The following is a 13,085-nucleotide window of genomic DNA, read 5'->3' as shown; positions in this document are numbered from 1 at the left end:
GGTGGCTAGTATATTGCGTATACCGACAGGACCGACACCTCTGAATGATATATATACTATGGTGTACCCTCCTGGGCTGTGCTGCTGACTGACGTGAACCGGTACACTATGAGTCAAAGTAAAGGACACAGGATGGGATCTGTGTCAACAAGTACCTAATTGGTGTTGAAAGAACCTTTCAATAACCTTTCAACAGGCAGAGTCATATTAACTCAACTTTTAACCTCAGTCATTTAACCTCAGTCATTTTAACCTGAATGAATTTAATTTAATTGAATTGACTTCAATTGGGCATTGGGTTTTAGTGTAAATTTGCTTATTTCCATAACTAAAAAATGATTTTTTTTGTATATATCCTCTCTTCATAATAAAAATAGTATCCCAAGCGGCACACTTATACTATTATAGCGAATTAGCACTATTCACCATTGAGGGCTTTAGGGGAAATAGCCAATAATGCGCTTTTGCACAAAATAACACCTGGACCTCTTTGGTGGGGACATAACAACTACAAATACAATAATAAAGCCTTCTAGTCCGAAAGTATAACCATACTTGAACCCCGTGTGTTGAGTTGTTGAGTCCCTCAGAGCTCCGTAATTGACATCATTAGACAGTTTTTTTATTTCTTTAATACTGGATTTCCAAAAATAAATTGTATTTGTATTTTATGCAAGAACCAGTGGTGGAAAGAAATTAAATACTCAAGTACTGTGCTTAAGTAATTTTTTTAGGTACTTTAACTTTACTGGAGTATTTCCAAAGTGCAATACTTCTTTATACTTCTATATACCATACCTATACCTTCTATATACTCCACTACATCTCAGATCTAAATATTGTGTACATTTACTCCACTACATTTATTTGAAACCATTAGTTACTAGTTAGTTACATTAACCACTTAATTTTGGCCATTTGAAAATAGCAGATCTATAAGCTCACAATGCGTCGCAACGCATTGTGAGCTTGCTATTTTCAAAAGATTTTTATATATTTGAAAACCTGACACGGGACATTCTGCATATAGTACTTACTACTTTACTATACTTTACTACTACTTTAAGTACATTTTGATGCCAATACTTCTGTACTTTTACTCAAGTAGGCTATATATCAGGATAGCAGAGGGGGATTACGTTTTTCTTTGTAATTGCTACATAGTTACTGTATATGTGTATATGCTAAATCTGTGTGATGAAGGAATCATTGTGTAGTTCAGGGAGATTTATGGCATGTTTTAGAACACACCCATTTGAATGGTGGAGTCTATAGACCGATTCACAGAGGGTTTCCTGGGTGCGGCCATTACTGAGGTGTACCATTGAGTGCAGCAGCACTGATTAGCTACACCTGGCCTACGGAGCACCTGCTCCATGGATTACACCTCAGTAATGGCCGCGCCCAGGGCACCCCTCTGTGAATCGGTCTATAGCTCAGCTGGGTGTAAAAGGCTGCTGCTAGAGGCCTGTGAGTGGCAGAACTGTGAGTGAAAAGCTGCAACCGTGACACTGGTTGCAACCTGTGGTTTGGTATCGGGTACGGTCGCCCCTACCTAGCCTGGCTAAAGCCAGACTCATATCACACTCATATCACGGCTGATTCGCGTCTGGCTTTAGCCAGGCTAGCCTCTACCATCTCGCCCCTCGGTTTTTCCCCGCCGACCGCTCGGTGCCGTGTTTCTTGTATTCTTTAATTTGTTTTACTGAGAATAAGGTTAGAAATAAGTTTAGGGTTAGGCAAAGTTTTACTGAGGTTAAGTTTAGGTACAGGGTTAGGTTTAGGCATCATTTTACTGGGGTTAAGGTTAGGAATAAGGTTAGGTTTAACCGTTTAAGCATCATTTACTTAGGTTAATTTAGGAATACCAGGCCGCGCAGTTCTGCCGGCTGTACGCTCGGGGCGAGTTGGTAAAAGGGTGACTCGTTTGGTATTCTCTGGTTTCTGTGCTGATTCCAGACGCCTGAGACGGTCCTAATCGCACAAACAAAACCTTTTATTTATCCACGAGGGCTGGTTATGCCCACTAGACAGACGTCTATTTTTGAGCTTTCTATATTTGTCATTGTTCTCTGAGCCAGAACTGTGGCACGGTGAACACAAACATTGTGAGCTGGCACGTGACATGGCCTACATTCGTCATTAAAGGTGCACACAACACAATACTAAGTAGCATAGTGAATATGAGGATTGTGTGCAGGAGGTTATTTGTATTACGACAGATCTGTCAGCACTGCGACCTTAAACATGTGATTTAATGTTGATATAGTAGTAAATGTACACATAGGAGCAGCCGGATGCTTGGAGACTTGCTGTTGTTTCAACTAAAGGCCTTTCAACAATAACCTAATAATAGAGACAATACACCATAAATAAATACTGAAACCAGATATAATCATTAGGGAAGGTGTATGCATGTACTATAGTAGGTACTATATGTGAACTCTTCATTTCCATTTTCCAGCCATTCAATTGCAAAAATAAATGGAAAATAATTTGGGGACCTCCCAAAATAATTTGGTTGAGAACCCCTGTTCTTCCCAACATGTGGCAGCCAAGGCTATGGACTTTTAATGTTTGTCTTCAAGCTGTACTAAGGCGCCGGTAAACCGGCGCCTTAGTACTTATAATTGCCCACTGTCTGTCTGGTCTCTCTCGGGCAGAGACGATGTACTCCGAACAAATGCTGAGCGGAGCGATATGCGGCCGTATGCGACCGCTAGAGGCGGGATCAACGTGAGACTGGTGACGTATTGTAGCTGTGCCACAGCGCAAATGTAAACACAACTGCTTCGAGTTCATCGTTTCTGCTTGAGAGAGACCAGATGCAGGCAGGAGGAGTGAACTCAATAATGTCACAATCTGGCGGATTCAGGTTAGCGACGCCATGTGGCAGCCACAGTGGGCGCCCCTCACTTCACACAAGTGTAATATAATGAGGCGGTCAACACAACATTTGCAGGACTTTGGAACGGATTTGGATGGATTGCATAACATTATTTGTTTCACTATAATTTTGGTATTATTTCCTGTGGGATATCAAGTAATAATTGTCAAAAGATCTCTGGTAAACTATCAACCTTGATAAGATTGATTAGAAAAGAACTAACACGGATAACCTTTAAGCACTCGGACTAAACAAATCTCGCATTTTCAGTCGACCATTTTCATTGGCCTCCACCGTGGTATGGGTAGGAGTTTAGGGGGTCTAATCTCTACTAACACCCGCGGACACGCACGGACAATCTGGCAAAGGTTTGCCGTATTCTGAGAGGACATTGAGCCCTTGCCTTGTGTTAACATGTGATCTTATTGTCTTAAATATACCTGCTCTTATTCTGAAGCGCCAGATGCTCAGCAGGAAATACCTATCAACATGTGTGTATATAACTGCTGAATAAACGGCTGGCTTCAGATGTTGTTGACATGCTGAAGGAGTGGATGTAATTGCTGCCTACTCGTCTCTTTATTGTCTCCACCAGGCCGAAGGCCTAGGGGGAGAGTATGTTTTGCACTCCGTCCGTCCGTGTGTCCGTCCGTCCGTCCGTGTGTCCGTCCGTGTGTCCGTCCGTCCGTGAGGAGCTAATCTCGGCCACCGTTAACCCGGTCGATGCCAAATTTTGCACACACACTCCCTGGATGCCAACGATGAACCTCTGCCCCAAACTTTCCAGAACGGCCTGTTATAGCGCCACCAGGATGCCGCTTTGTGCAAAACAAGTTTTTGCACAGTACACCTACAGATTTTGTCCAAACATCACGCAAATTGGTACACAGTCTCTCTACAGCCATTCAACGAAACCGGTCTTTCAGATTTCTCAGACTCCATCCTGATTGGCTAAGATTGGCTTCCAAAGTGTGTGCTCAGTTTCAAACAAAATGCTGCAAATCATGAACACATCGCGTGATTTCCGTGAAATTGTGCACCCACATTCCCACTATGCCGAGGACGAAATGCCACATGAACAATTTCAACTCAGCCTCAAGGTGGCGCTATAACTGGCCCAAAAGTGTTTTTACCTCTAACTGCACGGATCTGTGGATAACTTTGTATGCCAACTCCCTAGAGGCCAAGGAAAAACCTTTGTCTGGAATTTTTCACATCTGCTCTTTATAGTGCCACCATGAGGCCCACATATGTAAAACACATTTTCTATTATTACTCCTTCAGATTTTATCCACATTTCACGCAAATCGCTACACATAATCTCCATAGTCATGTGATCAAGACAGCTTTGTTTGATTTCTCATATTCCATCCTGATTGGCCACGATTGGCTCCTACAGTTTTCAGGAGTAGCAAATGGCCACAACTCCTCAACGCAGCGTCCGATTGCGATGAAACTGTGCACGCATATTCCCACTAGGCTGAGGAAGAATCCTGGTGGAGACCTGTGCCGATTGGCACTTTATCTAGTTTCTTATTATGTCCGACTAGCTCCCAGGCTATATCTCTCCTCCTATCGCTGTAATGACAGCTCTGCTAACAGGTTATGGGCCCAGAAGGACGAGAGATGGTGATGGCCGGTGGAGTCGGATTTGTTTTGATGGAGATGAACGGAACTTTGAATTGTGGTTGGTAAAGTTCCTCGGGCACTTAAGGCTAAAAGGGCTTAAGCATACTATACTGAACGAGCCTGATATCGACGACGAAGACGTGCTCGATGGGGACGAAGCACCCGCGAGAGACGCTGCAGCCGAAGCAAGAGCCGCTGAGGACGCCGAGAAAAATGAGGAAGCATAATTTATGCCGAACTAATTCAAGTTCTCGATAATACAAGTTTGTCATTGATTATACGTGATGCAGCAGATGATGGGAGGAAGGCGTTGCAGATTCTGAAAGACCACTATGCCGGTAGGGGAAAACCAAGAGTGATTAGTTTGTACACAGAGCTGACGTCGCTCCAGAAGGCTGCTAACGAAACGATCACAGACTATATTATTCGAGCCGAAATAGCTATTACGGCACTGAGGAATGTGGAGGAGATTTTGAGTGACGGCTTGCTGACAGCTATGATTCTGAAAGGGCTACCGGAATCATATAAGCCGTTTTCCATCCACATTACACAGAGTGACGACAACATCACCTTCGCCGAGTTTAAAGCCAAACTGAGGAGATACGAGATCACTGAAAGGTTCAATAGCAATTCCGGGGATGACAGCGTGATGAGAATAAGAGGCAAGGACAAAGATGTGAGACTGTGCTGTTACAACTGCGGCCAGAGGGGGCATAAAGCTTTCGAGTGTGAAGGTGCTGCCGGTCAGAGAGAACAGAGACAGTGGTGCAGTCTTTGCAAAAGTCCCACGCACAACGATGCCAACTGCAGGCGGAGAAGACGGAGAGACAACGTCAACGTGACGCAGGATGAAGAGGCGCACACGTTCACCTTCAAGGTGGGCCAGGTGAACTGCGACTTGGACGGCGCCGGGAGACCGAAGCAGAGACTATGTCAGGGCATTGCTCTGAGCATCGGGCTGATGGTCGACACCGGGGCTACGTCACACATTGTGACCGACGTGAAGAAGTTCCGAAACTTCGACGAGAGTTTCGAGCCACGGAAGCATGTTCTGGAGATGGCTGATGGAGTGAGGGCCTCTGGCATAGCGCTGAAGAGAGGTGCTGCAATAGTTTACCTGAGAGATGACAAGGGTCGAGAGGTGGAAACGATGCTGAAGGGGGCGCTGTATGTTCCATCCTTTCCCCAAGACATTTTCTCAGTCAACGCAGCGATATCCAACGGAGCCACAGTCTTTTTCAAAGAGAGACAGAACAAGCTCATCCAAAAAGATGGTACGACATTCGACATTAAGGTAAACACTGTTGATAAGATTACTAATGTTGATGAATGTCATGGGTGTTATGATATCAAAACGTGGCATGAAATCCTAGGACATTGCAACTACGGAGATGTGTTGAAATTGCAGAATGTAACTGAGGGTATGGAAATTAAAGACAAGGTTGATATTTCCAAGTTGTCATGTGAAGTGTGCACAAAAGGTCAATTTGCTCAGAGCCGAAACAGAGAGCCAGACCAAAGAGCTAAAGTTGCACTAGAACTTGTACACACTGATTTATTTGGACCAATCGATCCAACAGCTAAAGATGGATTCAAATATACTCTAGAATTTACTGATGACTATTCAGGAGCAATTTTTGTTTATTTCTTGAAATCTAAGAGTGACGCAGTCAAAGCTACAGAGAAATACATTTCTGATGTTTCACCTTATGGGAAAATGAAGTGTATTCGATCAGATAATTCAAATTGTACCGTGTATGCTTCTGGTCTCTTTCAAGCATTACTAAACAAAAATGCCATCAGACATGAGATCTCAGCTCAGAATGGGACAGCTGAAATAAATAGGAGAACACTGTTTGAAATGGCCAAATGCATGCTGATTGAAAGCAGTTTACCAAAATAATTGTGGACATATGCAGTAATGACTGCTGCTGTTATTCGAAACAGGTGTTTCAACAAGTGTGTAGGACAGACCCCATATTATATGTTGACAGGAAAGAAGCCAAACCTCTCGAGAATGAGAACATTTGGGTCCCCATGCTATGCATACAAGCAAGACAAGAAAAAGTTGGATTCACGATGTGAAGAAGGTATCTTTGTAGGCTATGACAAAAACAGCCCAGCTTATTTGGTGTTTTATCCTGACACAGGGAAAGTACTTGTAGCTAAACACAGATTGGTAAAATTCATTCAAAAGAGTGTCATTGTGAGTCAGACTCAAACAGAGCAAGAAATGGAGGAGGATGATTGCAGTATGAGAAGGGCTGTAAACCATCTGCCTGAAGTTGGGAAGACTAGTGTAATCCCAAAAGAGACACAAAAACAAGATGCAGAGTCAGAGATGAGTGATCTGGTTGACATTCAGGCAGGTGAATGTAGCCAGAGTACAGAGATGAGTGATCTGGTTGACATTCAGGCAGGTGAAAGTGGCCAGAGTACAACTTATCCAAAAAGAGAGAGGAGACCACCTCAATATTTAAAGGATTACGAGTGTCGAGCTAAATCTGATTACCAGGGAAATGTAACCTTTGATTATTGTTATGGAGTGATGAGAGAAAATGATAAATTTACCCTGACTATACTGCCAGAGGGCAAGAATGCAGTGGGGGGTGAAAACAAAAACAGGGTGATGAAGCATTATTGTCACAACACAGTAAAACAAAAGAAAAGAAGGAAAAATAAGTGTTCATTTGTGTTTGGGTGATAGGCTATATCTGATTATGTGATTTATGTATTGCTATTTATTAATGAGTATTTGAAAGTAACATGTATTTGAGAAATGACATGGGTATTTGAAGTTGATGATTGCAACCAGGAATTTGATGTAATGACAGATGTAAAAGAGATGCTTACATTTTGCACATATTTATTGAAACATTTTATTGGTATTGAAAAGGATTTGTATTTATTTTGAACAAAGTGATTTATGTGAAGATGATAGTGTAAAATAAGATACAAGGTTTAACATACAAGTTTTAAGGTTGTATTTTATTGTTTACCAATATACGATCAAGTGGGGGTGTTAACATGTGATCTTATTGTCTTAAATATACCTGCTCTTATTCTGAAGCGCCAGATGCTCAGCAGGAAATACCTATCAACATGTGTGTATATAACTGCTGAATAAACGGCTGGCTTCAGATGTTGTTGACATGCTGAAGGAGTGGATGTAATTGCTGCCTACTCGTCTCTTTATTTCTTATTATGTCCGACTAGCTCCCAGGCTATATCTCTCCTCCTATCGCTGTAATGACAGCTCTGCTAACACCTTGTGTATATAGCAAATATATCTATGGCACTATGCTGACTATAGTATAGTATAGTATAGTATAGTATAGTATATAGTATAGTATAGTAGCCTATAGTATATGTATAGGCCACTATACTGCCTATAGTATAGCCTATAGAAAATAGCAGATATGCAAACTCACAGCACATGTCATTCAAGACACTAAACTTGCAGATCTGCCATTTTTACCATCCAAATGCATTATATGGTTAAATGGGCCCTAAGAGATGCAGAAATTAACTAGAAAAAGTGCCCTTCTGGGCACAGGTCTCCACCAGGAGGATAGGAGAGTGTGTGATGTTTGGCAAAATGTTTAGGAGTAATTTAAACAATTTAAACATTGTTTGTGTGTGTGTGTGTGTGTGTGTGTGTGTGTGTGTGTGTGTGTGTGTGTGTGTGTGTGTGTGTGTGTGTGTGTGTGTGTGTGTGTGTGTGTGTGTGTGTGTGTGTGTGTGTGTGTGAGAGAGACGCAACAATAATACTGTATACTATTGTACTATTGTCAGAGTTGCTTGCTACACTATAACTGCATCGATCTGCAACACTGTGGTGTGTGATGTTTGGCAAAATGTTTAGGAGTAATTTAAACATGTTTGTTTGGGTGTGTGTGTGTGTGTGAGAGACGCAACAATCAACATGGCCTGTTGTAGCCCTGGAACATGACTCTCGTATTCATACGAGAGTCATGACGTAACTTCACCCTGGTTTTTGCGAACGCTACATTTACAAATAATTAAAATATATAAACATTCGCATTTCAAATATAAAGTACTCACAAAGTGTCCCACGGGTGTTAGTTAGTAGCAGCGCCAGCGATTAGAATTTCTGCATCCCGCGTTGTTTAATAAAAAGCATTTTTATCCGAGGTGTTATTTGGCTTTCAACTACGCGCCCCTATCGGTCGGGAGGAGGGTGGCACTCGGTGTGTTCGATATAGGTAGGCTGACCGCCCTGCCAATACAGACTAATAGGCGAGTGCGCTCCCGGTGTGCAACTGTGGATTTCCCAAACGAACCCCGTTTGAAAAAAGTAGCCGGGGAGCTCGGACAAAAATGCTTTTTATTAAACAACGCGGGACGCAGCAATTCTAATCGCTGGCGCTGCTACTAACTAACACCCGTGGGACACTTTGTGAGTACTTTATATTTGAAATCTGAATGTTTATATATACGGAAATCTTGTAAATGCAGCGAGCGCAAAAAACAGGGCAAAGGTACTGCATGACTGTCATGATAATCATCATGGCAGTCATGTTCCAGGGCTAGGCCTGTTGTAGCCACCATGAGGCTGATTTGAAAACTGTCCGTGGATATTATGCACGGCTTGTAATAATAATACTGTAGTGTATACTATTGTCAGAGAGTTGCTTGCTACACTATAACTGCATCGATCTGCGACACTGTGGTCAGCCTGTCTGTCGTTGCCGTGGTCGGCGCGTCTATCATGCTGTATATTGACTGGCTGTTTGATTGCAAAATGTTTTGTGGTGCCTGCGCCCGCACTCTTCACAGTGAATGCCCTGCGTTCTACAATTACGCGCGACATGCCTGCCTAACAGACATACAAAACACCTGCCTTGATTCTCTCTCTGGGCCTATAGTATAGTATAGTATAGTATAGTATAGTATATATAGTAATAGTAGCCCAAATCTTCACATTTTCATTTTGTATTTTTGCAAAAATATGCTGCTGCATGTAGGCTACTGTATATACAGTATATGCAGGGACGGATTAACCTCCCGAGGTCCCCTGGGCCGGTAATCTTTGCAGGGCCCCCATAGCGTGCGTGCGCACACAATTTTGGTGTTTTACCGTGTTTTTATCATCTTTTTTACCTAAATTTAACAAAATCAATGGCCAATAAGGGCCCCAGGAGCCCTTTTCAGGGCGTCAAACCTAGTACCTTACGGTCCAATTTCCCTGAAGGGCCCCTGAGAGCCAAGGGCCCCTGGGCCACGGCCCCACTGGCCCAATGGCTAATTTGTCCCTGAGTATATGTAATGTCACGGTTATATTAGCAAAGGCCTATATTGTTTGCATAAATCATTCTTTATTGTTTGATCATAATCCTATAGATTATTTAAAATGTTAAATAATTTAGTTTTCCGTTTTTTCTTTCATTCATATATTACTGTAGCAAAAATAGCCGATCTACAAGCTCAAAACACGTTGCGCTGCGACGCGTTTTGAGCTTGTAGATCAGCTTGTAGATAGCCAGTTGATATTAACCTGCGGGCTGCATTAGGTGAAGGTGGGGACCACATGTGGCCAGTAGCCCATGTAAGGGATAGGGGATACATAAAAAAAGAAAAAAAAATCTTCTCCCTGTGACGTGGCCCCCTCAGTGGTTGTGGCCCTAAGCGACCGCTTGGTTCGCTTATCCCTAGATCCGGCCCTGCAAGCTCACAACACGTCACGATGTGACGCGCTGTGAGCTTGTAGATCGGCTATTTTCACTATTTTAAAGTAGAATTTAAAAGTTACGGTTTTGGACATACAGGGTTTCTATCTGACAGCAATGATATTCACTGTTGTATGGCATGAGTCTTCAGATTCTAGCTCCAAGGCAAAGGTTCTGAATATTTTTAAGTTTAATTGGTCTGAATATAAGAAAATATAAGCTTTTTTCCAATGGAAATTTCCTAAAAAAAACTGGGTCGTATTATACTGTAGGTATATTTAAGGTGATGCAACTTGAAAAATAATTCACCTGGAATTTGTTGAAATCGTTTATGCAAAAGAAATGTTAACATCCTTGTTCAAATTATCAATTATTTGATCGAAATCTTAAGAAACCGTAGCCCTTATACAAGGTATAATTCATATACGTAACGACACAATTTGTGCTCAAATATCAATTGAATTAAACACATGTCCATGCTGACAAACACATTGCTGTACAAAATTACAGCGGTATAGTAAAATACAACAAGACTAAAAAAATCTGTTTTTTTCCATATAAAACAACCTAGAAACACTCTAAAGGAGAACGGAAAGCTACCAAAACGGTGACATCCATTTCTACTGTATTGGCAAATACAGGGTGATTTTCAAAGTTCGAGTCTTTACGACGTGAGTAGAAAAGATTACAAAAAAAAAGGTACATCGCACTTCAATCCAAACACATTACTCTTTCACATTAAATCGTACTTCCCAATCGGAAAGTAATGTCGGTATAGGCACAATAATCCAAATCAATAGCAATTCTCATAGCCATTAGTCAGTGGTCAACAGCATCCATCCATGGCAGAGGTTCTCAACCTCTTCAGGCCGCGACCACCCAACATTAGTCTTCCCCCCATTTAATTTCATTGTAGGTATTAAAAAGGTCTTAAAAATCCTTAAATTGTCCCTTAACTGTCATCTGGGGACCGCCCCAAAAAAAATCATGTGGGGACCCCCCTCCCGACCCACAGGTTGAGCACCACTGATCCATGTAATTCACGACTCTGCCTCAAGCACATGAACCCCAGTGTCCCTATTCAGTGAAAAGGGCAGATCTACAAGCTCACAATGCCAGATAGATGTTTGACATGAAACAATTTGGTTTATAGGTAAATACTAGCAGACCTAGTATAGAGGTGTAGGAAACCACAGTAAACTAAGTATAGGGTTGTGTAGGTATAGCTTTTTTTTTTAAATAAAACAGAAAAAGTGTACCGTTAAAAAGTTAAAGCTCTATAGTCTAGTAGCCAGAATGTGAACCCGGACATGTTGAGTACACCAAGGTTTTATGTTGTCAAACTAGGGGGTTTTCATGATGCTGAATCCATTCCAAGCATTAGTTTTGCAAAAAATCACTCATTGGGCTAAAAACGGCAATTGCCGTCATCACAAATGTGATGATGTGACAATATCAGCACAATTGAGCAAGTGGGCATGGCCGTTTCTAGCCCAATGAGTGTTTTTTGCAAAACTAATGCTTGGAATGGATTCAGCATCATGAAAACCCCCTAGTTTGACACGTCGCATGCTAGATAAAGCATGATGACATTTTTTATATTTTGCTTTCTATAAGTTGTTAATGGTATGGTCACAGATTATGCCAATTATGAAAATTGCCCAACATATGCATGTTAGCATCCGGCAGTTTCTACATGCTGGGGACCCATACTAAACATTTATAACAAAACGTTGGTGTTCTCAACATGTCCGTGTTCACAATGGGGCTCTATGGGCTGGCTACTAGACTACTACATTGTGTAGTAGAAATCATTGCTGTAGACTCAATAGTAGAGAGTGTTTGTTCAGTAACAATGGTTTCCCAGTCTCTCCAGCTCTTTACTAACAGACATTTTCAGGTCAGGATACCCATTTCATCCAAACAAAAGAGAGAAACCCCACAAATACAATGTATACAGCTTTTAATGTAATAGTGTTCCGGACCGGTACCAATTTCTCTGCGCACTGTTTCAGTTTCATCACTTCCGATGCCATTAATGTTTATCATGTGTCCTCCTTGGATCAGATTGGCATCCAACTTATTTTCCTGTTTAATAAGGAGCTGGAAAGACAGGGAGACCCCTGTTACTGAACAAACACTATCGCAGCGATTACTATATCAGAATAGAAGAATACTATTTCACACTTCATTGTACCGTGTTGTCGCATGGTGAGCTTGTAGATCGGCTGTCCTTAAAAAATAAAAAATAAATAACAGTTATACAAATAAAATAATTACATTTCTTGACAAATTGTGCTCATAATGACACGGCCAACATAGGAATGCCAAGGGTTCAGATGGTTTAAGTTAGAGACACATTCAAAATGAATGTTTCCTATAATCCTCTCCCTCGTTCAGATGGTCTATCGTATGAGAGCCTGAGCCCAAGGTTTGCAGAATAGCAACGCACAGTTTACAATAAAAAAAATAGTTTTATACTCATACCAGAGATAAACGGCTCCCTTCTCTCATCCACCTTAATCACTCAACTCTTAAACACACCGCTAATTATTCAGAAGTCAATACTAGAAATCGTTTTCTTTTCTTTAACATGAACATTCACGTTCATTGCTCAATATAAAAGAAACGTATTATCATTATTAATGTCCACTTTGTAACATAGAAAAGATATTTAATTGTGAGTTAAGGTACCGAACATCCCCAACAACTTTCAATGGTACCAATTCAACACTGATGCCAAACAATCAATTTTGTTGTACAATATTTAATATTTCTATGTAGGATTGATATCAGCTTAGCACCAGAAGAAAGAAAGAAAGAAAGAAAAAAAGAAAGAAAGAAAGAAAGAAAGAAAGAAAGAAAGAAAGAAAGAAAGA

This window comes from Protomyctophum parallelum (assembly GCF_964188405.1).
Source record: "Protomyctophum parallelum genome assembly, chromosome: 19".
Taxonomy (NCBI): domain Eukaryota; kingdom Metazoa; phylum Chordata; class Actinopteri; order Myctophiformes; family Myctophidae; genus Protomyctophum; species Protomyctophum parallelum.
Note: the sequence above shows the minus strand (reverse complement) of the source record.